We start from the raw sequence: 26796 nt of genomic DNA, 5'->3' as shown, positions 1-26796 counted from the left end.
GTCAGCATTTGGAAGTACAATTGATTTTTGTATTGACCTTGTATCATACATTGTTAATCTCATTTATTAGTTCTAGGAACAATTTTTGTAGAGTCCTTGGAATTTTCTATTTAGAAAATCATGACATCTGTGAACAAAGACAAATTTATTTCTTCTTTTCCAATTTGTATGCATTTTATTTCTTTTTCTTGCCTCATTTCACTCAAGAAGACCTCAAGTATAAAGTTGAATAAGAGGAGTGAAAGTAGACATCTCTTCTTGATTCCTACTGCAGGTAAAAAGTATTATCTTTCACCATTAAGTATGTTGTCACTTGAGAGATCTTGTTTCATTTTGGTTTGTTTTAGATGTTTGTTTTTGTAAATTCTCTTTATCAGATTAACTTCCTCTCCAATTCTTTGTTTGTTGATAATTTTTAAAATCATTAATTGATGTTGATTTTTGTCAATTTATTTTTCCTGCATCTCTTGATATGATCATGTACTTTTTCTTCTTTAATCTGTTATTATGGTGGAGTAAATTGATTGATTTCCAGTGACGAACCATCCCTACATTTCTGAGATAAACCCTTTTTGGTCCTGATGTGTTATTTTCAGATATTATCGATTTTTATTTTCTAATATTTTGTTCAGGACTTTGTATCTATGTTCATGATGGATATTGAGCTTCTAGTTTTCTTTAATGTCTTTCTCTGATTTTGATATCAGGGTGATGTTGACCTCTTTTTACTGGAAGAGATTGTATAGATTTAGAAGTATTCCTTCCTTAAATGTTTGATAGGATTCTCTGGTGGAGCCATCTGGACCTGGAGTCTTCTTTTTGGAAGTTTATTTAACTATGAAATCAAATTATTTAATAGATATATGACTATACAGTTACTTATTTCATCTTGAGAAAGATTTGGTGGCTTGTAGCTTTTAAGGATTAGTCCAATTTATCTAAGTTTCCAGATGTATATGCATACAATTGTCCTCAGTATTCCTGTATTATCCTTTTATATCTGTAGGTTCTGTAATGATATCCTTCTTTTCATTCCTGGTATTGGCAATTTGCATCTTCACTCTTATCTTTGTTAGTGTTGCTAGATATTTACCAATTTTATTGAAATTTTTCTAAGATGCAGCTTTTTGTTTCATTGACTTTCTCAATTGTTTTTCTGCTTTCATTTTCATTGATGTCCGCTCTTATCTTTGTTATTTCCTTCCTTCTGTATTCTTTGAATTTAATTTGCTCATGTTTACTATTTTCTTCAGATGGATGCTTAAACCCTTATTTTGAAAACTTTTTCTTTTCTAAAAGATACATTTAGTGCTACACACTTCCCTCAAAGAACTTCATTAGATGCATCTCACAAATGTTGCAATTTAAATTTAATTTAATTCAAAATATAATTTCCCTTGACTCTTCCTCTTGTATTCATTGGTTATTTAGTAATGCTTTCCAAATATTTGAGGGTTTTCCAGATATCTTATATCTCTGTTATTAATTCCTAGTTTAATTTCATTATGGTCAGCAAACATACTTTGTATGATTTCTATTCTTTTAGAGTATTAAGTTTTGTTTTATGACCCAGAATATGTTACATGTGCACTTGATAAGAAGATGAACTCAGGCTGCTGCTAGTGTTGTTTATGTCTTCTATATACCCATATTCATCTCTTTTCTAAGTTTTCTATCAATTACTGAGATACCTGTTGATGTCACTATATACAATTGTGGATTTGTCTACTTCTTCTTTCAGTTTTATTACTTTTTGTCAGGTGTTTTTTTAAGATCTGCTGTTAGCTTCATATGCATTTAGGATTTATATGTCTTCTTGGTGAACTGATTCTTTTATAATTATGTAATTCTCTCTTTGTCCCTGGAAATATACCTTGCTCTGAAGTTTACTTTGTCTGATACTAATATAGCCACAATAGCACATTTCATATAGACAGCATATAATTAGGTCTTGCTTTTATGATTCAGTTTTCAATTTATGTCTTTTAATTAGCATCTTTAGATTATTTACATTCAATGTAATTGGTGGCATGATTTGATTTTTTTAAATATGTATTTATTTATTTATTTAGCTCTACCAGGTCTTAGTTGCAGTACACTGGATCTTTGTTGCTCTGTGTGGGATCTTTAGTTGTGGCATGTGAACTCTTAGTTGCGGCATGTGGGATCTAGTTCCCCGACCAGGGATTGAACCCGGGCCCCCTGCATTAGGAGTGCAGAGTCTTAACTACTGGACCACCAGGGAAGTCCCCACGATTTGATTTAGATATGATATTATTTGTTTCTGCTTGTCCCCTCTGTTTTTATTCTTTTTTTTTTATTTTTCTTTTTTTTTAAAGAGCCCTCCCAACTTTAGAGGTTCTGGGATGGACACCTTTTTTTCTTTTTTCTTTTTATTATGTATTTATTTATTTATTGGCTGCATCGGGTCTTAGTTGCAATACGTGGGATCGTTCGTTGTGTCGCATGTGCTCTTCATTGCGGCGCTTGGGCTTCTCGCCTCTCTAGTTGTGGCACATGGGCTCTAGGGTGCGTGAACTCTGTAGTTGTGGCATGCAGGCTCCAGAGCGCATGGAGTCTCTAGTTGTGGTATGCGGGCTTAGTTGCCCCATGGCATGTGGGATCTTAGTTCCCCGACCAGGGATCGAACCTAAATCCCCTGCATTGGAAGGCGGATTCTTCACCACTTGACCACCAGGGAAGTCCCTTTTGTTCTTTTCTTACCCCTTTTCTACTTTCTTTTGGATTAGCTGAATATTTTTTTCTATTCTAAATCAATTTGTATATTGGATTTTTTGAATTTTTTCTTTGAATTATATTTTTAATAATTTCTCTAGGGATTACAATATATACAACTAACCTTTTGCAATCTATTTAGTTAGTATTGGACTTCCCTGGTGGCACAGTGGTTAAGAATCTGCCTGCCAATGCAGGGGACCCGGGTTCGAGCCCTGGTCCAGGAAGATCCCACATGCCACGGAGCAACTAAGCCCGTGTGCCACAACTACTGAGCCTGCGCTCTAGAGCCCGCGAGCCACAACTACTGAAGCCTGCACGCTTAGAGCCCATGCTCCACAACAAGAGAAGCCACCGCAATGAGAAGCCCACACACCGCAACAAAGAGTAGCCCCCACTCACCGCAACTAGAGAAAGCCCGCGTGCAGTAACGAAGACCCAATGGAGCCAAAAATAAAAAAAATAATAAAATAAATTTATAAAAAATAATAATAATAAAGTTAGTATTTTGTGATGTCAAGTAAAATATAAAAGTCATTTAACCAAATAGATCCTTGTACATTTTTATGTAATATTTTTCATAAATACAATATCTACTTACACTGAAAACTCCACAAGACAATATTACACCTTTGATTTCAATAATAATACATATTTTAAAGAACTTAGGAGAAAATCGTCTTTTGTATTTACCCATATATTTACCATCTCTGATGCTCTTCCTCCATTCCCGTGGATTCCAGTTTCCCTCTGATATAATTTTCCTTTATCTTGAAGAACTTTCTTTAGCATTTCTTGTAGAACATGTCTACTGTTGACACATTCTCTTAGTTTTCCTTTTTATGAGAATGTCTCAGACATTTTGCCTATGGTCTTGTTTAGACTCTGGGTCCTGGGACTTGTGGTCTTTTGGAGAATGTTGATGCTTTTGTTTTACCAGGTAATCATTCTGTGAGGTTCAGACCATAAATTCTGTCTTGCCTTAAATGGGTGGCAGTTCAAATTTTAGTTTAGAATGTGAAATAGCCATACAATGGAACACTTTTCATCCTTAAAAAAGAACAAAATACTCATATATAATACGATATGGACAGACTTCAAAAACATTATGCTAAGTGAAATAAGCCAGATGCAAAGACCACATGTTGTATGATTCCATTCATGTGAAATGTCCAGAAAACATAAATCTATAGAGACAAAAAGTTGATTAGTGGTTTCCAGGGGTGAGAACAAAGGTTAACTGTAAACAGAAACAAGTGATCTTATTGGGCTGATGGAAATGATCAAAACAGAACTGTAGTGATGTTTATACAACTCAGTAAATTTCCCCAAAATCATTGAATTATAAAATTAAAGCAGATGAATTTTACAGTATGTAAAGTATACCTCAGTAAAGTTGCTAAAATATTAAATCTTATTTTATTTCTCAAAGAATTTGCTCTGCTTATTTGGATCCGTCTCATGCAGGTTTTATTCAGGGTTAATCTGAAACTTGCACATAGAAGCTTCTAACCTCACTTCAGTTCTAGAAGCCTTTGTTCTTCTCATTAGGGTCTATCCTATGCAGGAATAGCTGAGGGGTTCAGCTGAGACTTGTACAGAATTAGAAGACCCCTTCCCCAGCTTTCTCCCTTCTGTGATCCCTCCCACACTATCTAGTATTGTGGCACTTCTTTTCCTTGTTCTTCTGGCCAGAAAGTTGATGAATTTTCTATCAGAGTTTTAGCCTCCAACATCACCACACCACTGTGTGACTGGGACCCACTCTAGACACAAAGCCGCACAAGGAACAAAAATGGGAAACTCACCCCCATGCTGGTCCCTTCTCCAAGGTTTGACTTCTCTCCATAATATTACTGCTTTTGTTAACTTTTTAGAGTCCTCAAGTAGCATTTTTTGTATTTTTCCATATTTTTCAGTTTTAATCAGTCAGAAGGATGGGCTGTAGTCACCTTACATAGCCATAATGGAACTACAACTATGACAGACCTGGTTTTGAAGCCTAGCTCTGCCATTCACTAGCTGTATGACATTGAATAAATTACCTAACTTTTCTGAATCTATTTTATTTTTGTCTGTAAACTGAAAGCCATTTTTTTACTCAAAAAATGATAGCGCTTTCTTGGCTTTTAAAGCAACCCATCACTCATTTTAAAACCAGCTTGAATGGATTATTCCTTTTGAAGAAAAATCTACCTAATGGAACAAAACCTTTTTTTGAAAAGAATGATAGAAACCTAAAGGCTAAGTGTCAGACCAACCCTAATGCAAATCTTCTCTCTACCTACTACCTGTGTGATCTTCAAAAGGGAAAATTTATCTGTTTGAAATTGTATTTTTTATTTGTAAAATCAAGATAATAACGCCATTTAAAACTTTGTTACTGAATTTAATGACATACCTAAAATATCTACCATACTGTAGGTTCTAAATAATATTGTTTTCTCTTTTTTTTTTTCTGTTCTTATGAAAAAATATCATTCCAAATAACTAGGCTGCCCATCTGCCCATGAGCTATCACTTTCTCATACGATCCCAGTAGAAATCCTCAGTCTAAGACTGAGTGAATAAATAACAAACTTGCTGTTTAATTGGACCACATTTATTTTTATGTCTAGGAAATTTATTTAAAAATAAATTGTATTATATTTCTATAAAAACATGCATAATTTAAATAATTCACCATCTTGACAATAAAAATACTTAAAGAAAAAAAAATGATAGAAAAATGGGCAAGAGCAGGCCTCCTAAAAATAATACCATTATCATTAGCTACCAGAGAGGACAGACACTCTCTGTCTAAGTCTATTACTTTACTATAACTATTTGTTTAGCTGTCTATCTTCTCTACTAGAACAGAAGTTCTATGAAGCCAGGAACTGTGTCTTCCTCATTTATGGCTGTCTCTCCACAATACTTTCCACAGAATAGGCACTCCCTATTCATTCAATAAGTAACGATCCTTATAGACAGTCGGTCCACTCAGTGCCCTACATTTTTAGTTCCTAAACCTTTAACTCCTGTGACATTCACCTTCACTTCATTCTACCCACTCACTGCCATTGAAGGCTTCCAGACCTTGCCATCTCCTAGGACTGCTCTACATCAGAAAGCCTTAACTGCAGTATCCCACTCTCTGGCCTCAATTCCTTATGCTTTCAGCAATCCCTTACCTTTCCCCTCAGTCTCAATATACATACTCCTGACTCATAGCGACTTGTTCTTTTTCTCCCAGTCTTTTGGTAAAAGGCTTGTAGCACCTTTGAGGCTATAAAACATCCTCAGAGAAATTTCTCAGGTTGCTTCTATTTCCTTTGGGCTCCATTTGATGAACAATGTGTGTTCAATAACACATATTTATAGTAATTTTATGTAATATTAAAGATACAAAATGTAACTAGAGATATATAAATGTAATCCATTTTAGATAATTCATCTCTTAGCTTGAAGTCCTATATACTCAATGTGCTACACAATGTGCCAAGCTCTAAAAAACCACGTTAGGTTACTGTTACATGACAAAACTACATTTCTTCAAAAACTGATTCTCATTACGGAAGATCTCTAATACCATATATTTTATATTTATATTTATTTGTACCTTGAAATGATTTCTACTGTCATGAAAAGCACAATTGAGGAATAATATAGACTTTTTGCTTTTTTAAAAAATGCAGAGCCTCTCAGCAGGGGAGTAAGGGTGACCCACTCCACTCAATCTTGATTCCTCCTTTCCCCTCCCAAGGAGGAGTGCTCAGCTTCCTCTCCAGGACTGTTATACCCTGAGGGTTGTGAGGAAAATCTGAAAAATGCAGGCTCTTTTCCTGTTCACCCTTATCCATGTGTTGACCTAAGGAATTCAGGATATCTCCCAAACATGTCACTGTCTGACCATTCCCATGAGGCTGTTTAAATATGGTGTTACTTTAGGACCCAAATTTCCCTAGATGTGGATATCTTAATGAGGGGCTGCTGGAAGGAAGCAAGGGGATCACGTACCCGTTCTGCAGATAGAAAACCTCATGATCTTCTCCAAACTTTTCAGAGCCCATGAACTCACATAAGTTGTCAGGAATCTACCAAGAAGAGGTCTCTGGCCCCCACGTGTCCCCTCTCCTCCAGCTAAATGAATATTCTCTTTTTGTTCTTATGGTGGAGGCAACGCCTCCATGGGACTGCTCTACTTTGAATGAGTTTCTAGAAGCAAGAGAGAGTTGAGCCTTCTCAATGTTTCACAAGATCTGGAGCAGAGTCAAGAATGGATTGTGAACTGATACAAGAAGGTTCATAGCAGCATTATTCACAATAGGCCCAAAGTGGAAACAACCCGAATGCCCATCAATGGATGAATGGATAAATAAAATAAAAGCAGAAAAAGGAGTGAAGTACTGGCACATGCTACAACATGGAGGAACCTTGAGAACATTATGCTAAGTGAAAGAAACCAACACAAAAGACCACACATTATATGATTCCGCTTATATGAAATGTCCAGAGTAGGTCAATTTGTAGGGACAGAAGTAGATTAATGGTTGCTTAGGGCTGGGGGTGGGGAGTGGGAGCAGTGGTGAGTGACTGCTAATGGGTAGGGGGTTTCTTTTTGGGGTGATGAGAATATTCTAATATTGATTGTGATGATGGTTATACAACTCTGTGAATATATTAAAAACCATCGAATTGTACACTTTAAATATGTGAATTGTATCTCAATAAAGAGATTCCTCAATACAATTCCTTTCCTGTTCAAAGGAAAAAAAAGGGGGGGCTTCCCTGGTGGCGCAGTGGTTGAGAATCTGCCTGCCAATGCAGGGGACATGGGTTCGAGCCCTGGTCTGGGAAGATCCCACGTGCCGCGGAGCAGCTGGGCCCGTGAGCCACAACTACTGAGCCTGCACGTCTGGAGCCTGTGCTCCGCAACAAGAGAGGCCGCGATAGTGAGAGGCCCGCGCACCGCGATGAAGAGTGGCCCCTGCTTGCCACAACTAGAGAAAGCCCTCGCACAGAAACGAAGACCCAACACAGCCATAAATAAATAAATAAACAAATACTTTAAAAAAAAATGCATGGTGGGGAGATGCTTTTGAAGAAGTAATTTTCATTCATTCATTAGAAACGAATGTTTTTATAAAACTAGACAAATCAATATAGTCTGTCTTTTAATTCTGGTTTGGTGATCAGGGAATAAATTCCTCATCAGTGTCTTATGGTTCTTTAATATCATTAACCTAGGGCACTGGCAGATTTGCAAGTGATTTATATTACTTGGTATAAATTTACATGTCTTTCTACTTTCATGTGTTAATAAAATTTTTACTTGTTTTTTTTTTTAAATAGCCAAGTCTCTGTGCTTAAGAGTAGCAATTTTTTATGATGACTTTGAATCATGAATTGTAATTGGTGATAAATTCCTTTTTTGGGAGGGTGTTTCCCTGGCATTTAGGGAGGTAAACGAGAGAGAAAGAATGAGGAAAGATACCTACTTCTGCTTACTGATAAATGCTGGCCCTGTTTTACCTAAGTCTTAATTTATTCCTGAACTAAAAATTCTTTCTTTAGTTTCTCTTTCCCTCATCATCCTTAGCCTGCTAGAATATACTGAATCTTGTTTATCCTAACCTAGAACCTTTTGGTTTCTCAAGGCAAAGATCACAAACGTCACATACCCGAGATGGAAGCTACATATATTTAATATGTCTAGCCACCCTCAAAAGGAACCAGTTATGACTACTAAGATATCATATATTTAAAATGCACATCATATACACACAGCCACACTACCAACTTAGGCTGAAGTATGTGATCTAAAAACCATAAAATAATAGAACTGACAGCAGACAGATAATATAATCCAACCCCTCATTTATTTTACAGATGGGGAAACTGAGCTCCTGAGAGGTTAAGTGACATGACCAGGGTCACACCCAAGCTATATCATTCTTTTAAATTGTACACTAACTCAGTAACAGTAGAATATTTCATAATGCTATACATGTTACACTATCGCCATTGCAGTCACACAATGATGCATTTTCCTCCTCCATCCTCATTTCACAAGATATAAAAATAATCACAGGGACTTCCCTGGTGGTGCAGTGGTTAAGAATCCTCCTGCCAATGCAGGGGATATGGGTTCGAGCCCTGGTCCGGGAAGATCCCACATGCCGCGGAGCAACTAAGCTCATGCACCACAACTACTGAGCCTGCGCTCTAGAACCCACAAGCTACAACTACTGAAGCCCATGCGCCTAGAGCCCGTGCTCTGCAACAAGAGAAGCCACCGCAGTGAGAAGTCCGTGCATCACACCGAAGAGTAGCCCCAGCTCGCCACACCTAGAGAAAGCCCGCGCGCAGCAACGAGGACCCAGAGCAGCCATAAATAAATAAATAAATAAATAAATAAATAAATAAATAAATAAATAAATAAATAAAATCACAAATACCAGTTCATTGTCAGAACACCTGGTCTGCTGTTTTAGATCACAAGCACGAAATTGCCTCCATTTGATGTTTTGCTTTTCATTGCTGCAAAATGCAATTTCATTAAATATCATTGATTCATTTTTTTCAGCAAGCATTTGAAACCATGTGCTTGAGGCTAGATGCCAAAGGTGATACGGGAAGGGTGTTACAAAGTAAGAGATGCATGTCTCAGTGCCACTGAAGAGCTTTGCAACTAGCTGGAGGAGGGAGATAAATATATAGAAAATGACTTAAGAACCATGCAAAGCTATATATCTGCAGGTGCAGAGGATTATGCAAACAATTATGTGTGTGCTGAGAAGATGAACCAGAATAATGGTGAGACCTAAGTCAAATGGGGTTAATTAAGCAATTTCCTGGAAAAGGTGAGTTTTGTGCAAGATTATGAAACAAATTGAAATATTGTGGCATTGAAGAGTAAAGAGCACTCTGTGGGGTAAGGACAACAGTGAAAGCGTGGGACTGAGAAGCTGAATAGTGCTTAGGGGCAGAAAGGAAATTAGTTTGGCTGTAACAAAGGGGCAAATCCTAACTAGACTATAACAAACTAAGAGTATTGGTGCCTGGGATAAATACAGGAGCCAATTCCTGAATGATAGGATAAAGGATTTACATGGTACCTTCCAAGCACTAGATATCCATCCATTCATTAAATCAATATTTATTGAATGCCTATGCACTCTGTACTCTGTACTATGTACATACTAAGGCTTACCTCATGCCAGGCACTATGCTAAGAGCTTTAAACAGTGTCTCATTTATCCCTCACAACAATATTATCAGTATTGTTGTACACATTCCCCTGCTTTGTTTATAAGGAAACTGAGCCTCAGAGGAAATAAACGACATTCCCAAAGTCATACAGCTAGCAAAAGGTAGAGACTCAGACCCAGAATTTCTGTCCCTAGAGCTCCCACTTGTACCCACTAAAGCTATAGGCATTCTTAATAGGATTTTGAGCAAGAGAAGAATATAATGAAAATACTATTCATAAGAGGTTATACCAACAGGTACGTGAAGGATGAACATAAAAGCAAAGTTCACAATTTTTAAATGGCACATATGAAATATTAACCATTTGTTTAGTCACAATTAATATTAAAGTGTGTACAATTTCCCCACTGAATTTTTAAGAATCATATATATGAAGATTCTGATGTGAAAAGAGAAAGATTAAAACTTAATACCACCTGTTTCCTATTCCCAGCTGTCCTGAACAATGAGAACAATACACACAAATTTCATTCTCTTCCCTGCAGGCCAGCATGCAAGGAGGTTTGATTTATGTACTTTTATGTATTTATTTAATTTTGGTAGGACATAAAATCCCAGGCAAAGAATTATTTTTTCTTTTCATATATCTACCAAAATTATCTAGAAGTCAAATATCCCTTGTGCAGAAGTTTTATGATAAAAATAAAAACTACCAAAATGAATTGTTCAATTAGTTTCTGTCTCAAGAAAGAGTTATAGGCTTGGGTCAAAGACATCTAGATTAGAAACATGAAAAAATAAATAAAAATCTATTTAATCTAAAAAATTTTAAAAATCAACACGTATATGTTGAGTGCCTGCAATGAGCCAGGCACTGAGCTAGGTGCTTTTGTTTAATTGGTTTGCTTCTTTCCACATTAGATACCCAAGATATATTAGAATTTGTTTAAGATTAAAGAAAAACATATGCTAGAAAATGTTATTTCTAGAATCTCAAGTACTAGATCAATTCTGTCCCCTTTATTTGAAATGCCACAAAAATTGTTGCCATTTTTTCATTATCTGAACTCATTTTGGTATTTTAATAGTCAACTCCCTTTTCCCTGAGAGACTGAGCCACAGTAAATATAAACTTTGACCCTAGGCCTCAGCTGCCTCATTTGACAAATGAGCTATGATGGGTCTTGGAGATAACTAGTCTAACTCCCTAAGAGTGTAGGACAACAGCTAAGGAACTGCTAAAGTCCCTTCAAGCTCCAACATTCTCTAGCCTACAGAATGTCAGTTGGACTGTATTCTTTTCTCTTCCTGTGGTCATTCTTCTGGCTAATATATAACCATCTCTATTTACTTTGAGCTAAAAATGCAGCCTGGAAGAAACTCCAAAAGAAGGAAGTTTGAAGTTATTTCCTCTTAAGAAAACGCTCTTACCCCCGAAGAAGTTGTAACATAGAGCATCAACAAAGTTAGAAAGAAAATGAGCATCTCTTAGATTAATGTCTAGCCTATTCATAAAGCCAATCCAGGAAGGAAATTCCTAAATTCTCCCGGGTAATCTTCTTGAGAAGCTAACAAATAGTGCCAAATATTTACATTCTTGCTTGAGACTGACTAAACCTTGGCTCCTTGAAACTGTTACCTGTCTTCAATATCCCTACAGTACTTCGTGCTGTGCCATATCCATGGTGAGAGCTCTTTACACCTATTTTTAGATGTTGATCGAGACTGTTGTTCAGTATAAGGCTCTGGTGACCTGGGAAACCAAAGCTCTTGCATAGAACTTGAAAAGAGTTTATCGTTTGCATGTGCTGGAGGTGACTGATCTAGTTCATTTTCATTCTTGTCAACATGTAGCTTCTCAAAAATATTCTTAGCTTACAGGATATGACTGAAAGAGTTTAAACAGTCATTTCAAATTCTAGCACAGGCAGAAACATTTTTAAGCTGCTCATTTTCCAAGGTCTGGCTAGTTTAGGGAATTAGATTATCAAAGCAATAAGATCACGGTCCAGTTTTCAAAATTTTAAGCTAAAATTGAATCTGACCTTTTAATTTTTCAAAATTCTCTAACATAAATTTACATATTCTGTAAATTCAAATGCAAATTTGTGTAAATGTGAAATATAGTGTAAATCTGTAAATTCTGGATATAAAGTAAATATACACATATTCAATGATATATATATGCAAATTACATATACATCTATGCCTATAAGTATACACACAGATAATTATAGAACAGGGGTCTTAGATTATTTATTTTAAATATGTTTGTCCTTCCAAAATAGTAGGAAAACCTTGGTGGCTTGATATTTCTTCTCCCTCTTTCTTCCCATTCTCAGTCATTATAGAAGATACTACTGATAACAGCAGTGATTTCTAGAACAAATTTGATAAGAATTAGAATATTCATTTGTATACAATCATTATTCTGCATAACAAGAGCTTAAAGGAAGAGTAAAAAGAAAATCTACAAGTCATTGGTCCAGATCTAGTCCACATAGGTCTAGTCTGTGTTTTAATTGATCCAACATTTAAAAAGCAAGGGATACCACTTTTTTAAAAATCCAGATTTCTGACTTCTCTTGAAAAATCAAAATCTCTGGCAATACCAGGCATAACACTCCAGTGTGACTACAATCGGTAGGACCCAAGTAGCTGCTGCTCTCTTCAGATAGGACTATATTCTTCAGTACATCACAGCCAAATAGGCCATCTCAATTATTTGTTACATGCTTGGCCCCTATACTCATTGAAGCTTTCAACCACTGATTGGTCTGACCTTCTCACATAATAGAGGTTGACTAATTCAGAAGTTAGGTGACTATCCTAAAGTTATTCAAGGGAAGAACACAATGAATAGATATAGTCTTTGCCCTCAAAGAGTTTATAATCTGCTGCAGGAGAATAGACATATTCATAATAAAGTACAGAATATGATCATCATCATAATAGAAGCATAAACAAAATGCAGAGAAAGCTACAAGAAGAGATCACATCTTGCTGGCCTACCAAGAAAGTCTTCACGAAAGAAGGAGCATCTCACAAAGCAGAAGATATCATCAGAAACCAGTTTTTCAGTTTTCTCAGCACAAATTCTAGCTCTGACACTTAGCATTGTGACTGATGCTGTTAGTTAACCTCGCAGGGCCTCAGTTTTCTCATCTATAAAATGGAGATAATAACAGAATGTACTGAAAAGGATTGTTGTGAGAATTAAATGGGAAAATAGAGGTAACAAACATTGCACATAGTAAGCAACTACCAAAATATTCTTCTTATTATTATTTTTATGGATAAAGTAGACTATTTACAGATGGAAAAGGAAGAGATGATTCTACTCTGCAGGGTGAACATCTAGTTGGAAAAATATAGGGTATAGTCAAGGAATAGCAAGTACAAAATAGGGTTGAATTATAAATAAAGGTGAAAGCTAGGCACCTCCCCAAAGCGAGGGTAACGTCCTCCCAGAGACAGTGTGAGGACATGAAGGGAGAGCAAAAGCTGGTCAATCCATCCAGCTGACACAGCACCTTTCATCCTGTCACCTCTCTGGCTGACTGGGAGCTCCCGCCCTCCCCAGCCACACACCCATGTGATAAGCATAATAAAGAGATGTACAATGGAATATGAGAATGTTAGGGACAGTGGATCAAGTCGAGGAAGTTATAAATGTCTTTCCTGAAGGAAAATAAGCTAAGATTTGAATGATGAGTGTGACTTGACCAGAGAAAGTGGGGTAAGTGCATTCCTAGCTAAGAAAAGAGCATGTTCAAAGGCACTGTGGCAAGGAGCAGAGAGAATAGGAATCAAAGGAAGGCCAGTGCAGCTGGAGCACAAAGAGTAAGGCAAATGCAGGGTGAGATGACACTGGAGAGGGTGAGGAGGGTTCAAATCATTCAAAACTTTGTAGGTCTTGTTAAGACTTTTAAGCTTTCCTCAAGATCAGTGGCAAGGAGAATTATGTGTTCATATCTATGTCTTGAAATGGCAGCACTGTGGAAACGGAATTGAACATGATTTAGAAGATTTCTGAAGTAGTCTCGGTGATAAAGAATAAACTGCACTAGACTAATGGTGGTGGAACTAGAGGAAAAAAAACTGAGAGATATTTAGGAGGAGAAATGGAGAAAGCTAGTGAGGATTGAATGTAACAAGGAAAGGAGAAGAAAGCAGCATAAGAGATGACTTTGGCTTGCATACCAGAATACATGGTGGCATTTTTGGTAGAGACCATTATATGGAGAGATAAATTATAATTTTTATTTTTGAGCATGGTGAGTTTGAGTGCCTTTAGGATAAAAAGATATACTATGTAGGCAAGCTCTAAGAGGCTGGAAGTAGACGAATAACCTATGCTAGAGATAAAATGTTGAGTCACCTGAACAAGGTGCTAATTCAAATGGTGGACATGAATGAGATCTCTTAAAGAAAGAGTACAGATTGAAAAAATAAGTGGTCCTAACACTGGCTAGGTAGTTTAAGATGGACCTGTACGCAAGAGAGAAAGAAGGAAGCCAAAGATATAGATGGAAAACCTCAAGAGTCTTAGGAAAATTAAGGCAATAGAGCATTTCAAGGAGTCAAAGTTTTAAACTACAGAATGCTGGCAGCCAGAGTCAAAAAGAAAAAAAAAACAAGAAAAGCCGGCATAGTTTTTCTTTTGGCTGTTAAATCATGCAAGCCCATTTCTAATTGTTGCATCAAGTTCCCTTCTTGTGTCTTGTTGTTTTACAACAGTGAAAGTGTCTTGTTGGTTTACAATGGTGAAAGTTTTAGTATGGAAACTCTTCCATTGCTCCTTCTTTACATAAAGAAGAGAATTCTGAAGTACAGGGGGGGAAAGTAGGAACCAAGAGGATAAACAAAAAGTACTGCAAGTTCTCCCATGTACACTTGAACATGGGTTTCTATATCCAAGTTTGCTATGAAAACAGCAACAACGACAACCTTAAGAAGCTGTATTCTTATGCAACTTGCTGGGAGCATTTTCACTTCTCCCATTTCTGTAATTGTGATTGCCTGTCCTCCAAATGGAGCCAACTAATCAAATGGTTGCATCTTAGAAAAAGTAAAAGCTGCTGTGCACATTACAATAATCACCAGTTAATGCTAACGCAAGCTTTGTGACTGGTTGATGTTCTCCCTTCTCCTTTCGTGACGTAGATTGAGATAAAGATATTAGTTAAAATCACCATCTATTGGGCTTCCCTGGTGGCGCAGTGGTTGAGAGTCTGCCTGCTAATGCAGGGGACACGGGTTCGAGCCCTGGTCTGGGAGGGTCCCACATGCCGCGGAGCAACTGGGCCCGTGAGCCACAACTACTGAGCCTGCCCGTCTGGAGCCTGTGCTCCGCAACGGCAGAGGCCGCGATAGTGAGAGGCCCGCGCACTGCGATGAAGAGTGGCCCCCGCTTGCCACAACTAGAGAAGACCCTCGCACAGAAACGAAGACCCAGCACAGCCAAAAATAAATAGATAAATTAATTAATTGAAAAAAAATCACCATCTATTTACAAAGTCAGTCTGATTTCTAGTTATGCCATTACATTCCAAAAGAAGAAAAGAAGAAAACAAAGAAACAACTGCTATCAGATGGCTCCAGATTTTGCATTTGTTGTTAAATAAATTAAAAGTAACAATAATTTTTTAAAATAACTTCATGTTCTGCCAACAATCCACACTTCACTCCTCTTGTTTTGTAGGCTATCAGTTTTAGCAAATGTAACCATTGGTTCCCCAGACAATACCAGTCACAGGAAGCAATTAAGGGCCCAGATTATACTTAGGGCAATAGTGGTCTCAAATCTTCCATTCAATTTTCATTCTACTTTCATCTATTATTAATTGAGCATCTACTATGCGCCAGGTATTCTTCTGGGTGGTAACAATAAAGCAATGAAACAGACATAAATCCTTACCCTAATGGGGCTTATCTTTTCCTTTATTTTGATTTCGTGAGGCTTTCACCAATACCCCTTGCTAACTAGTTTACCTCTTTGCTTATATGAAATTTGGAAGAAAAAAAGTCCTGAAGGACCCTTCCCTTTCCCTTTTCCTTTATTGATCCTGCTGCCAGGAAATATATCCTGAGTCCTTTAGGAATTGTGGCAGCAAATTATTTGTGTGGCTTGGAATTCTACATTTCTGCACTTTTATCCTCTTCCTCTATCCTTACTGTGTATACTCAGTATACTTGTCTTGTAATTCCTCAACATGACAAGGTGAATGCCTTGACTTCCCCAAAGGGTTTTGTTTTTTTAGCATTTTTAGTTTTTTAGTTTTTTTGTTTTTGGTTTCGTGGAGGAAAAGCAGACTTCAGCTCCCTTTCTTTATTTGAAAGTTGTCAACCTCTCCAGTCCACAATTCTCTTCAGTCTTTTCTAAGCCTGTGGTGGCGTGTCCTCCAGCACATGAGACTCCTGATAACCTGGCTTGACATTCCAGCACTCCCAAAATTAACCCTTTATTCCACTATAAAAAAACAAAATAGGGCTTCCCTGGTGGCGCAGTGGTTAAGAATCCGCCTGTCAATGCAGGGGACATGGGTTTGAGCCCTGGTCCGGGAGGATCCCACATGCTGCAGAGCAACTAAGCCCATGCGCCACAACTACTGAGCCCGCGTGCCACAACTACTGAAGCCCACGCGCCTAGAGCCCGTGCTCCACAACAAGAGAAGCCACCACAATGAGAAGCCCATGCACCACAACGAAGAGTAGCCCCCGCTCACCGCAACTAGAGAAAGTCCGCACACAGCAACGAAGACCCAACACAGATTAAAAAAAAAAAAAAAGATTATTAAAAAAAAAATAAAATAACAGCAATAACAACAACAAAAATGCAGAACAAGAAAAATTTCCCCCTTTGGCACTCTTCTTGGTATTCTCAACTCCAAACAGCTATTATGTGGTGATAGTAGAGAACACAAAAACAAAAAGACATAATGAGGAACATGTTTTCCCCTCTCTGCCAAGGAGGAAATAGAATTGTGATATTAAAGGTATGCACATTTTAAAAATTTTTTGATATTGCCTAATTGCCTTCAAAAATTATGTAAAGTGACACACCAATAGTGTGTGAACAGCAATGTATTAATTTTCTGTCTTTGCCAAATTGACTGACTAAAAATAGGTATTTTATTTTGTATTTCTTTATTACTAATGAGATAGAACATCTTTGTTTCTTGACCCTTTGTATTTCTTGTTTTGTAAATTGTGTGTTAATGTTCTTTTGCTTGATTCCTGTTATCATTTCACTTTCTACCCACTGGCAGACACCTTAGATGCCTCATCCAACACTCCATTCAAATTGCTCTCCACAAGGTCACTGTCAACCACCTTTTACTAAATCTAAAAGTGCTATCAGTGCTATCTTGCACAGCCTCTCAGCAACATTTGATACAGTAAACCATTTCCTTTTTCTTGAACAGTATCTACCCTTAGTTTCCATGGCACAAAACTACCCTGGCTTTCCTCTCACCTACCTCCAGGCCCTTCCTTCTCATCTTGAGGACTTTTCTTCCTTGGTAAATGGCAGAGTTCTACCTCAGAGTTCCATCCTAATCTTCTCTTCTCTTCATACAGTACTCACTGTCTCTAGATGACCTCATGACATAGATTATCATGTATATACTGATGATTCCCAAATCTCTATCTCCACAAGTTCTTTCTCCTGAGTTCCAGACTCATACAACTAATTGCCTTCCAGAAATTTCCAATTTTATGTCCTTTAGACACCTACAGCTCAACATGTCCAGAACAGCATTCATCATCTTTCTCTTCAAAGCTATTCTTACTTCTTTAAGCCACCACTCCTGGTATATCTTAATAGTCACGAAGGTCTGCCAATTCTACCTCCTAATTAAATTTCAAATCCATACACTTTTCTCTTACTTCCACTGATGCCCACCATCTTTCTTCTAGGTTACATAAAAATCCTCTTAAATAGACTTCTTGCCCACTCCAATCCATTCTCTACACTACAGTCATATTAGCTAAAGCCCAAATCTAATCATAGTTCTCTTCCCTGCTTAGAACATCTTAATGGCTTCCTTAAGAAAATCCAAACTTCTTAACATAGTTTCCAAGGCTTACATGATCTGACTTTTCCCCTTGCACCCTGTGCTTCAGACACACTTAAATGTCTTCATTTCCCACAAATTCCAGGCCTTCACGTACATTATTCACTATGACTACACTACACACCAACCCGTTCATCCTCTTCTACCCTCATCCTCTCACCAACCTACTCCTAGCTGTGTCTACCTACATTCTACCCATTTTTCACCTTTAACATTAGAAGCTCCTTCCTCAGGCAGATTTCTCTCACTCCGTATTATTTAGGTGCTTCTCCCGTATGTTCTGAGCATGGCTTCATCGCACTAAACTGTGATTAGCTAGTTACTTATCTGCAACTCCCACTAGCTTGCAAGCTCCATGAGGACAGGGAGTATATTGTTGTTGTTTTCATTGTTACTATTTTGTAAATATAATAAGTGTTCAATAAATATTTATATTAATATTTGTCCATTTTTCTACTGAGGTGTTCATCTTTTCTCATTGAATTATAAAAGCTCTTTATATATGAAGGGTTTCAATCCTGTGTCATTTTGTTGTAAATATCTTCCTACCAAAGAAACTACTTTTATGTTTCCTGAGCAAATTATTCCCTCTACTAACACCTTTCCTCTATACGTGCTATTCTCTCTGTTAGGAATGTACTCACTCCCTATGTATCATTTAATACTCACTCAAATGGCATTTCATCTGTGAAGGCTTTTCTGATTCCCTAATAATTCACTTCTTCCTCTGTATTCCCATAGGAACTTGTACATGTGTCAACTTCAAGAAATTAGTGTTTTTATTTCTAGTGTAATTGTATTTTTGCATGACTTTATCCTCCATTAGACTGTCAATTTAAAACCAAGGATTTTCTTATTCATGTTTGTATTTCCTATGTCTATCACTATGCCTGAAATATAGTAGTATCTTTAAAATATTTTGCTAAAAGAATTAATTTGGGCTCACAAGTGAACAATGTTTAATAATAAAATATAAAGACAAAATATTTCCTGCAAATAATCATAAATTCAGAACTTCAGGAAAGTCCTGCCTGACTACTAACATCTCAGTTAATAGAAGCCTTAGCAATTGTAAACTGGAAAGTCAGGTGGCAACTAATGATGAGTCAAGGAAAGACCCTAATTATATACACTGTTTGTACTTCTGTATGAAACATTCAGATAAAACTGTAAACTCGGGTTGCAGGTTAAGCAAAGATAATCCATATGTCCAATAGCTTTACCTGTAGACCTCTAATACTTCTAGAATTTACTGCTTTTAACTTCTGTGGTTTTGAATGAAAGGAGAAAAATAATTGACAGAGATTTATCCTTGGTTACTAAATTGTACAAGGCAAAAACTTGAGATTTAAATTGTTTTGCTAATTACATTTAAAAGTACTTTCTAATTGCCCCTTTTTAAGAAATTGTTTTTGTGTTTGTTTTGGGTTCTTTTTAGAATCACTTCTAGTTTCTTACATTTCTAATTACACTTTACTGTTCAAAACCTGCCACTTCTAATTGACTTTAGAAACTTTTTAGCTATGTAACTCTTAAGAAGAAGAGTTTATTTTACTTTTTGCTCTAAGGACGTTTTTCTGCTTAAAGCCAAAGAGCATTTGAACTTGGCATTTTAGAACCAGAATGTAGAGCTAGATAAGACCAGTCACAGTTAAGGTTGTTCAACTGCCTTATTTCATAAGAGAAAAACAGATTAGGAAGGATGCTAAGTATCTTGATCAAGGTCAAACACCAAATAGCACAACCAGGGCTAGAACCAGATTTTCTGCCTTGCATTTTCCATTAAATAGTAAGTGTCTTTTTAAAAGTTTGATCAACCATGTAACCAATGATTCAGTAATCAGTAAAGACTCATTCATGATTCAACAAATATATAATGAAGGCTTACAATGTGCCAGGTACTATGCAAAGAGCATGCATTAATTTTTAAAACTTTGCAATAGCTCTTGTTGTATGCATAGAGAACACAATGGGGAAATAAGACAGACAAGGTTCCTGGCCTAAAACTCTGATGGAGGTGGAGATATATCTTTTTCCTCCCCCCACCCCACCCCTAGCTCTCACTTTCAGTAACCTCTCTTTTCACTAACACATTCCATTCTCCCCACAGGAGGAGGAATGAATAATCTGATTGGTCAGATTCAATCACTCACTGAATGATGTTACGCTATTGGCTGAGGTCCCTCTGCCTCCAAAAGCAGGAAAGAGACTCCACTTTGGCTCAGCCACAGTTTGCCTCACCCACAGGTAAGAAAGGCAGCACCAACACCACTTCTGGACTTCACTGTGTCAACAGACTCTGCTCTCTTTTCCTGCTTCTCACCAGGGTGGGTAGATTGGCCTGAATGGTACTAGGGCCTAGGAACCTTCAATCCAGGAGGCAAGGGAGTAGAAGGCCCATTTTAGCCTCAGGCCTAATGTGTGTCCTCTAACAATTGTCCCTGTACTTAAGAGTTATTGGCCCCTACTCTTCATCCTTTGTGTGCATATTCAATTGGTTAGAACCCAGGAGAGAAGGTAGTGAATGATGAGCGTTTCCTCCAAGCCAGTTTAGTAGGAAAGACAGAATCAAACTAATAACTCAAAAATAATTAACCACACTTACACTAAGTGCTACAAAGACAAGTTTGGAATGCTACATGGACACATATATCAGAGAAGACTTCCTGAGGTAGTGACATTTATCTAGGACCTAAAAGATAATTAGGAGTTAAGATAAGCAAAGAGAAGGGTGAGGAGAAGCAAGAAGAACTACAATCCTGAAGCCTGTGGAACAAAAACCACATTCACAGAATGATAGACAAGATGAAAACGCAGAAGGCTATGTACCAGATGAAGGAAAAAGATAAAATACCAGAAAAACAACTAAATGAAGTTGAGATAGGAAATCGTCCAGAAAAAGAATTCAGAATAATGATAGTGAAGATGATCCAGGACCATGGAAAAAGAATGGAGGCAAATATCGAGAAGATACAAGAAATGTTTAACAAAGACTTAGAAGAATTAAAGAACAAACACCTAGAAGAATTAAAGAACAAACAAATATAGATGAACAATACAATAGCTGCAATGAAAAATACACTAGAAGGAATGAATAGCAGAATAACTAAGGCAGAAGAATGGATAAGTGACCAGGAAGACAGAATGGTGGAATTCACAGCCGTGGAACAAAATAAAGAAAAAAGAATGAAAAGAATTGAAGACATCCTAAGAGACCTTTGGGACAACATTAAACACAACAACATTCACATTGTAGGGGTCCCAGAAGGAGAAGAGAGAGAGAAAATACCTGAAAAATCTCAAATAAACAATCTAACCTTACACCTAAAGGAACTATAGAAAGAAGAACAAACAAAACCCAAAGCTAGTAGAAGGAAAGAAATCATAAAGATCAGAGAAGAAATAAATGAAATAGAAACAAAGAAAACAATAGCAAAGATCAATAAAACTAAAAGCTGGTTCTGCCATATATGACAAACCCACAGCCAACATCATCTTCAATGGTGAAAAACTGAAACCATTTCCACTAAGATCAGGAACAAGACAAGGTTGCCCACTCTCACCATTATTATTCAGCATAGTTTTGGAAGTTTTATCCACAGCAATCAGAGAAGAAAAAGAAATAAAAGGAATCCAAATCGGAAAAGAAGAAGTAAAGCTGTCACTGTTTGCAGATGACATGATACTATACACAGAGAATCCTAAAGATGGTACCAGAAAACTAGTAGAGCTAATCAATGAATTTGGTAAAGTAGCAGGATACAAAATTAATGCACAGAAATCTCTTGCATTCCTATACACTAATGATGAAACATCTGAAAGTGAAATTAAGAAAACACTCCCATTTACCATTGCAACAAAAAGAATAAAATATCTAGGAATAAACCTACCTAAGGAGACAAAAGACCTGTAGGCAGAAAATTATAAGACACTGATGAAAGAAATTAAAGATGATACAAATAGATGGAGAGATATACCATGTTCTTGGATTGGAAGAATCAACGTTGTGAAAATGACTCTACTACCCAAAGCAATCTACAGATTCAATGCAATCCTTATCAAACTACCACTGGCATTTTTCAGAGAACTAGAACAAAAAATTTCACAATTTGTATGGAAACACAAAAGACCCCGAATAGCCAAAGCAATCTTGAGAAAGATAAACAGAGCTGGAGGAATCAGGCTCCCTGACTTCAGACTATACTACAAAGCTACAGTCATCAAGACAGTATGGTACTGGCACAAAAACAGAAATATAGATCAATGGAACAGGATAGAAAGCCCAGAGATAAACCTATGCACATATGGTCACCTTATCTTTGATAAAGGAGGCAAGAATATACAGTGGAGAAAAGGCAGCCTCTTCAATAAGTGGTGCTGGGAAAACTGGACAGCTACATGTAAAAGAATGAAATTAGAACACTCCCTAACACCATACACAAAAAGAAACTCAAAATGGATTAAAGACCTAAGTGTAAGGCCAGACACTATCAAACTCTTAGAGGAAAACATAGGCAGAGCACTCTATGACATAAATCACAGCAAGATCCTTTTTGACCCACCTCCTAGAGTAATGGAAATAAAACCAAAAATAAACAAATGGGACCTAATGAAACTGAAAAGCTTTTGCACAGCAAAGGAAACCATAAACAAGACGAAAAGACAACTCTCAGAATGGGAGAAAATATTTGCAAATGAAGCAACTGACAAAGGATTAATCTCCAAAACTTACAAGCAGCTCATGCAGCTCAATATCAAAAAAACAAACAACCCAATCCAAAAACGGGCAGAAGACCTAAATAGACATTTCTCCAAAGAAGACATACAGATGGCCAAGAAACACATGAAAAGTTGCTCAACATCACTATTTATTAGAGAAATGCAAATCAAAACTACAGTGAGGTATCACCTCACACCAGTTAGAATGGCCATCATCAGAAAATCTACAAACAACAAATGCTGGAGAGGGTGTGGAGAAAAGGGAACCCTCTTGCACTGTTGGTGGGAATGTAAATTGATACAGCCACTATGGAGAACAGTATGGAGGTTCCTTCAAAAACTAAAAATAGAATTACCATATGACCCAGCAATCCCAGTACTGGGCATATACCCAGAGAAAACCATAATTCAAAAAGACACATGCACCACAATGTTCATTGCAGCACTATTTGCAATAGCCAGGACATGGAAGCAACCTAAATGCCCATCAACAGATGAATGGATAAAGAAGATGTGGTACATATATACAATGGAATATTACTCAGCCATAAAAGAACGGAATTGCATCATTTGTAGAGACGTGGATGGATCTAGAGACTGTCATGCAGAGTGAAGTAAGTCAGGAAGAGAAAAACAAATATCATATATTAACACATATATGTGGAACCTAGAAAAATGGTACAGATGAACCGGTTTTCAGGGCAGAAATAGAGACACAGATGTAGAGAACAAATGTATAGACACCAAGGGGGGGAAAGTGGTGGGGGGGGGGGTGGTGGTGTGATGAACTGGGAGATTGGAATTGACATATATACACTAATATGTATAAAATGGATAACTAATAAGAACCTGCTGTATAAAAAAATAAATAAAATAAAATAAAATAAAAGAGGAGGAGGAGGCAGAGCAGTCCAAGAAGAAGGACCAGCGTGTGTGAAGGCTCTGAGGCATAAAAGAGCAGGATACATTCCAGGAACTGAAAGGAGACCAATGGGTCTGGAGCAGAGTGTAGAAAGGTCCTGTATCATTCACTATTTTAAAAATAACACTTTATTATTACTACTTCTTAACGATACATAATCTTGAGTTGCACTAATACACTTACACACACATCAGTGAAAATGGAGAACTACTCTGCTTGTAGTGGTGTCCATATGTCAGGAGGCTTTGCTGCATAGATGAGTTAATAACACTCAATTAAAACAACAGTAACAAATCCCGGTAACCAAAATGCCCTTATCTCCAACCAAGCCAGCCAAGTGAGGTATGGGTGTAAGGTATCTGTAAAATACCCATAGAAGACATATTGATTTCATTATCACATAGCTAGAGTTACTAAAATTCTTTTCCAGCCCCGTGTTTAGCCAGCCCCATCTCCAAACATGAGAATCAGTGTTCAATTTCTTAACTTCTTAAGATTTGTTTTGACAGCCACTGGTTTTTCTTTCTTCAGCAAGACAAATCAAAATATCAAAAATAATATACCCTTTTTCTCATTTACTAACCCTTGGAAACAGTGTCACTATGCAATTCTTTTTGCCTAGCAATGTGCTCTTCTCAGAGGCCTAGTAACAGCCTATCAGTTTGACTGCACTGGCCAGCCCTCATCCCTGAAGTGCTTGCTGAATTTCCATTTTTATTAGTAGCTTCTGTTTCTTTAGAAGCTCCATCATCATTCAGCTTTCGTTTATCTGAAACAACCTGCATTATGGTAGAATTTTAAATTAAGCCATTGCTCAGTCATCTACTTGTTTATCTGTACTGTTTGTCCCACATACCATTTTCTTTCTTTTAGAAGTTTAAATTTTCACTCAAGACTCTCTTAATTTATCTTCAGTGTTCCAGATAGTTGAGAAAGCTGGGGAAAGGGAAAATACACTTTTTGTTTCATTCCCCACAGCAACAAAGCACAGATTCATAGAATTTTTTTGCTGAATGGTACCTTGGTGACTAGACCTTCTCTTTCATCTAAACCCCAATTCCCCCTCCTACCCCTACATTCTTGCTCTCAGGAAATGATCTATTTTCTTAAAGTGAAATCCCCCTAAAACGTTCTCCCTGATCTACTCTTAACATCTCATGTTTATTGCTATAGTTATTCTTTCTCTCTTCCTATAAATCTCAAAGGAATAGGCACCACTTTACTTTTTCTACTGCTAAAACATCTCTGATTCTAAATTTTATCTATTTCCATCTTCCTTTGGTTGTTAATTATGATGATGATGATAGTGATGAGGAGGATTATAACTAACATTTATTAAACACTTTCTCTGTGCCCAGTATCACCTTATTTTATCCTCACACCAGCCATATGATATAAGCACTATTATAATCCCCATTTTACAAATGCACAGACCATAATCCTCATAAATATCTGGATTTTAGGTGATTCATACTTTCTTCTTTGTATTTTCTGTACTGTTTGGATTGTTTACAGTGAACTACATACAACTTTTAATATAAAACACAACAGATAAAATAGAGCTTTTTTTTTATAGAAGGGAGTAAATAGCGTCATCAGGGCAGTTTACCTCCACTCTTTGATTCTTTTTCCACTACAATCACAAATGTGCCATTCCATCCATCAAAAAGTATTCCAGTGATTAAGAGGAACAAATTACTATGTGTAAAATATGCTACAGGGATATATTGTACATCAGGGAATATAGCCAATATTTTATAACTTTAAATGGAATATAATCTATAAAAATATTGAATCACTATATTGTATACCTGGAACTAATATAATATGTTAAATCAACTATACTTGAATTTAAAAAGAAATATTTGAGCGCCTACCATATGCAAAGCAGTGTGAGGGAAACAAAGCAACATAAGCAGCAGTTGAAGACAGTTTGTTTCAAAATGAGTAGTGTTCATTTGTACCCTTTTTTTAGATTCCACGTATAAGCGATATGATATGATGTAGAAAACAAACTTATGGTTACCGGGGGTAAGGGGGGGGGGGAAATTGGGGGTTGGGATTGACATACACACACTACTATGTATAAAATAGATAACTAATAAGGACCTACTGTATAGCACAGGGAACTCTACTCAGTATTCTGTAATAACCTATATGGGAAAAGAATCTAAAAAAGAATGGATACATGTATATGTATAACTGATTCACTTTGCTGTACACCTGAAACTAACACAACATTGTAAATCAAATATACTCCAATAAATTTTTTTTTAAAAATGAGTGGTGTTCATGCCGCCAAGAGTTTAGAGGAAAAGGAATTCACTGTGATCAGAACGTGAGTAGGACTATAGTCCTAGTCTAAGCTAGTCCTAAGCTAGGCCTTAAATGTGAAAGGTGCTCAGATATCAGGAAAGAGAAAGCAATTCTCAGAAAGAAAGGAAGGCATGTCCCTAACCTGAGTCCCATTACCCTCTCTAGCCTCTCTCCTGCCATGATACTTTAATCTCCTGATTGAGAAAACAATACCAAAAGCTAGCACTGAGGTATGAACATAATCAGGAGGAAGTCTGAGCCCTGGCTTGATTATTCTTCCCATCACTGGCTTTCCTCAAAGTTTCTAAGTCATGAAACTAAACCTTGTGATATTTCACAGTAAGCAAATGTCTAGCTCACTTTCAGACTTCTCTTTATTCACCTGCTTTAGGTTCAACTAAGAGCAAAATCTTTGAAGACACCTATACAAGAATGTATAACAGGAGATATAAAGTGGCATCTCCCTCAATCTTGTCTCCTCCAAATAAATTGCAAATTACATTTAGTACAACTGCAAGCACAGTGCTGGGCACATTAAAGACACTTAATCACTTATAAGGTGATTGATAGCTAACTTCTGTACTTTAATTACCTTTGCTCCAACATTTCACAATAAATTACCAACTCCCACAAGAGTAGGGTTTCACAAAACTAAGGCAATTTATGTCCATTAAGATTTAGAGATTAAAAAAATAACATTTAAGCCCTTTTCAGTACCAAAATAAATTTCAAACCATAAATAAAGCCCATCAAGAAGCAGAGAACCTCACTGTACTGATCCCTTGATATATATCTCTACAAAATCTAGATCAATTTAATAGATCAGAACAT

At 36.9% G+C, this 26796-nt stretch overlaps 1 non-coding gene across 1 annotated transcript; it reads right to left on the bottom strand.

Moving 5' to 3' along the window:
- Positions 1-2172: 2172 nt before the first annotated feature.
- Positions 2173-2245, bottom strand: TRNAR-CCU (transfer RNA arginine (anticodon CCU)). Its single transcript has one exon. It is a non-coding gene; the product is annotated as a tRNA-Arg (tRNA).
- Between the last annotated feature and the right edge of the window lie 24551 nt (positions 2246-26796).

The sequence above is a fragment of the Eubalaena glacialis genome, chromosome X, assembly GCF_028564815.1.
Source record: "Eubalaena glacialis isolate mEubGla1 chromosome X, mEubGla1.1.hap2.+ XY, whole genome shotgun sequence".
In the NCBI taxonomy this organism is placed as follows: Eukaryota; Metazoa; Chordata; class Mammalia; order Artiodactyla; family Balaenidae; genus Eubalaena; species Eubalaena glacialis.
This window is presented reverse-complemented; position numbering and strand designations above follow the sequence as displayed.